Source organism: Macaca fascicularis, chromosome 6, assembly GCF_037993035.2.
Source record: "Macaca fascicularis isolate 582-1 chromosome 6, T2T-MFA8v1.1".
NCBI classification, from domain to species: Eukaryota; Metazoa; Chordata; class Mammalia; order Primates; family Cercopithecidae; genus Macaca; species Macaca fascicularis.
The window spans coordinates 182,290,875-182,295,689 of record NC_088380.1 but is presented as its reverse complement, the minus strand read 5'-3'; positions in this window follow the sequence as shown (position 1 = coordinate 182,295,689).

Sequence of the window (4,815 nt, the reverse complement as noted above, 5' to 3'; positions counted from 1 at the left end):
CTGTCTGTGTGTTCTGTTGAGGGCTTCTTTTACTATGCAGAAGCTCCTTCAGTTTAACGAAACTTTTGATTGTGTTGCATTTGCTTTTGGGGTCTTCATCATAAATTCTTTGAAAAATAAACAATGAAGAGAGGACACCCTACCCAATAAATGGTGCTGGGAAAACCAGCTAACCATACGCAGAAGACTAAAACTGGAATTCTACTTCTCACCATATACAAAAATTAACTCAAGATGAATTAAAGACACAAATGTAAGACTTCAGACCATTGATTGATTTTTGAATGTTGAAATAGCCTTGCGTATCTGGAATAAATCCAATATGGTCATCATGTAAATTTCTTTCTAAACACTACTGGATTTGATTTGCTAATATTTTGTTGAGGATTCTTGTGCTTATGTTCATGAGATATTTCGGTCTACAGTGTTTCTTTTTTGTAATGTCTTGTAATGTCTTCATCTGGTTTTGGTACTGGCCTTATATTAATAGAATGAGTTAAAAACTGCTTCCTCTGCTTCTATTTCCTGGAAGAGATTGTAAGGAGTTGACACTATTTCTTCCTTAAATTTTTAAATGTTTGGTAGCATTCACTTGTGTAACTGTCTAAGCCTGGTGTTTCGTTTTTTGGAAGGTTGAGAGCAACATTATTAATTTGATTTTTAAATAAAAGAATATTAGGAAATAATTAGGAATATTCAAGTTTTAAAATGATTAGGAATATTCAGGTTACCTTTTTCTTTGTATGAATTTGGTAGTTTGTATCTTTTAAGGAATCGTCTTTCATTTCATCTAGGTTATCAAACTTTTGGGCATAGAGTAGTTCATAGTATTCTTTTCTTACCATTTTAATGTCCATGGAATCAGTTGTAAAGTCATTTCTCCTCCTCATTTCTGATATTTTAATTTGTGTCGTCTCTCCTTTTTTTCTTGATTTGTGAAATTTATCAAATTATCAATTTAGGGGAGGATTAGTTCTAGGCAGAACACATGTTGATTTTATTGTTTTTTTCTGTGTTCAGTTTCATTGATTTATGCTCTAGCTCTTTTGTTTTCTTTAGGCTTAAGTTACTCTTACTTTTTTAGTTTCCTAAGGTGGAGACCTAGCTTATTGATTTGGGATTTTTTTTTTCTTATATGCATTTAATATTATAAATTTCCCTTGAAGAACTGTTTTGTTGTATCACACATATTTTGATAATCATACTTTCATTTAGTTTGAACTATTGGTTAACTTTGAGACTTCTTCTTTGACCCATGTGAAATTTAGAAACGTGCTGTTTAACTTATAAATAGATAGGGTTATCTTACTGTTGTTGATTTTTAGTTTAATTCCATTGTGGTATGAGAACACACTTTGTATGCATTTATCTCTTTCAATTTGTTAAGGTGTATCCTTATCGCCCAGAATGTGGTCTATCTTGGTGAATGTTCTCTATGAGCTTGAGAAGAATGTATACCCTATTCTTGTTTGATAAAGTATTCTGTACATTTTATACACAAAAATAGGCTAAGTGGCATAAACGTACTCAGAATCAAATCTGTCGCAGTGCAGTAATTTCATGTTACCTTGCAACTTTAAGTCAGGCTTTGCCCAGGAAACTTCTCGTAAGTTATTCGTAAACATCTCACCAATCTTATGAGTTAGGGTACTATAAACAAATTCAGGCTTACAGGAGTAAAATTACTTGTCTGAGGTCTTTCTACCAGTAAATACCACCTCTCAGGACTGACAGCAATGTTCCTGCTCTTTCCACAAATACCATCACACAAAGTAGCTCAAGTTCTAAAATGATTGATTAATTGGAGTTTTATGGAGGAAGCACTAGTCCTCCTTTTCAATCTAGCTAAATTAATCAGTGTAGGAGGCAGCAAGACTTATACAGGTGAGCAGAAAAGTCATCTTTAACATGAACAATAGGAATGTAGGAGGAACTAGGCAAGAATGGATTAGTAATGAAGTATGGGCTAAAGAATGTGAAGTCAAGGGCAATTAGAAAAGAAGTGTTAGTTTCACAGAAAATTAAGTAGTTTGAAGAAGGGGGAAGACAGCTGAAGTTTATTGGTGTTTTTATGTGTCAGGCACTGTGCTGGGCACTTTTGCATTCATTTCCTCATTTAATGCCTAGAAGAAGCCTATGAAATGTCTCCACAGCCCATGGATTCTCCCTCCCATCCCCAGCCTACAGCATAGCGATGCTTCTCAGGGAAAAAGAGGAGGATACCAGAAAATGAAGTGGTGGAAAATTTGGAAAGAAATATAGGGTGGTAACTGAGGATCTTGAACTGAGGGCAATTTGCTGATATCAGTCTTTAGGGAAACATGAGGCAAGAGAATGGGCATTCTGGCTGCTAACCATCATGGCTCAGGGAGTGGGTGGGCCCTGGGATTGGGGAGGGTAGGACTTCCCCTAGGCTGGACCGGAGTGTGTGTGGAGGCCAGGCTAAAGTTCTGATGCTAGGATGATCTATTTGGCCTGTGAGGCACTGTTGGACCCAACATGCTGAAACCCACCCACCTCTTTGTATAAGCTCTCCAAAATTTAGGGGAGGACTAGTTCTAGGCAGAACACATGGCACAACGGACTGAATTCTTTCTAACATAGACTCCATGGATTATTAATGATGCATAGAACTCTGTGTGTGTGTGGCGTGTGTTGACAGAGTTGAGTCTCCAAAGAGCTTCACTGTGGAGGTGGAGGTTTGGTGCAGCAACCACAACTAAGCAAGACACTTAAGAAGAGGATACTGTGTATTCCCTATTCCCCTTGCCCTCTTCATGAAGCATCCGAAGAAAACAGTGCCTATGCTATTCGGCCATGGGAATGTACGTCCCAACTGGACACGGCCTTGATGTTACGCCTCCTCAGAGATAAAGTAGTATGTCCCTATCAGTTACCAAAGCCCCATAGCCCACGCTGCCTAAGGCAACAATTGAGCAAAGCAGAGCTTTTTGTGTTCTGATCTTTTGATAGTGGCTATAAGACCTGCTTCCTTAGACTGAAGAGACACCTTGCAGGTATTTGGGATCACCCTAGGTGGGAAGATAGACCTGCTCCTGATAGGGAATGTCTTAGTCAGTTTGGGCTGCTACAATACAATATCATAGACTGGGTATCTCATAAACAGTAGAAACGTATTTATCACAGTTCTGGAGACTGGGAAGCCCAAGATCAAGCAGAGTCAGATTCTGTTGAGGGCCCATTTCCTGGTTCATAGATGGTGTTTTCTCCCTGTGTCCTCACAGCTGTGTCCTCATGTCTGAAGGGGAAAGACAGCTCTCTGGAACTTCTTTTATAAGGGCACTAAACTCATGAGCTCTCAAATCTAACCAGCCCAAAGACCCCACCTCCTAATTACATCACATTGGTGATTAGGTTTCAACATGCAAGTTTTTGAAGACAAATATGCAGACTGTAGCAGGTAAAGTGGGAGATTGAGGTTGTTTCATTTGAATATTAAGAAAAATATATATCTTAAGCTAGCAAAGTTGGATGTGTCAGCTGTCCAAATAACAAGGCCCTTTTCCTTGGTTGCAAATCAGGAACTGTCTCATGAGTAATTCTTTTCCTGTTGGGGGGTGGTGATGAGCACAGAGGGTAAATGATAAATAAATTCTGTGTGCCAGTGTTGAAGGGTGTACATTTGTGGTTGAGATCTGTCAAATAGTCATTTTATATCCCTGTAGCACCCAGCACATAATTCAGTAAGCAGTTCAATTTGGAATTATTTTAAAGATTTTTAGCAGTTTTACCAGGAAGGACAAGAAGTATGTTCTATGTAAATATTTGATGATACGCAGATGAATGGGTGAATAGGTAGAGGGATGGATGGACATGTGAATCGATGGACGGATGGGTGGGTGGGTGAATGGAAAGATGGAGGGATGGATTTATGGAAGGATGGATGGATAGGTAGGTGGGTGGATGAAGTGATGGATGGGTGTGTGTGTGGGTGGATGAAAGGATAGATGGGTGGATGTGTAGGTGGATGGAAGGATGGATGCATGGGTGTGTGGGTGAATGGAAGGATGGAGGGATGGATTTGCAGGTGTATGGAAGGATGGATGGATGGGTGTGTGGGTGGATGGAAGGATGGAGGGATGGATTTGCGGGTGTATGGAAGGATGGATGGATGGGTGTGTGGGTGGATGGAAGGATGATGGACAGATGGGTGAGTGGGTGAAGGGATGGATGGGTGGGCATGTGGGTGGATTGGAGGAAGACAATGTCATTAAAATTTCTGAGACTGATTATAAGCAGCCGAACCAGACACAACCAGATTATTGTGTGTGTTTGACTGCCAGCAATCTGTTTATACCGTTCTATGTTGATAGCACTTCTACCTTGTGGGTTTCTCCTTGTGGGGTATTACCGGGATTATGAAACTTGAAAATATTGGCATAGTGCCTATCAGCTGGAGGTGAGGGAGTGCAGACCACAGGCCTGAGCTTTGCCTGACCAGGGCTAAATTCAGCTTTTCCAATCACTTCCCCAGCCACTGTTGCCTTGTTGCTCTGAGCTGCAGTTTCCTTATCTACCAGAAGAGATGAGAACCACTATATCACAGAGTGGGTGTAAGAATTGAAAAAGACAGTAGTAGCAATTGTGGTTAATATTTAAAGAAAGAGGACTCTTACTGTGTACCAGGAATTACTTCATGCTCTTTGTATATCCCAACCCACAACAATACGACGAGAAAGCTATTGTTACAGCCCTCATTGTGCAGAGGAGAAACTGAGGCACGGAGAGGTTAAGAGACTTGACTAAGGCCTCCGGCCAATAGCCCAGATCTGGGCTTCAAACCCAGACAGGCTG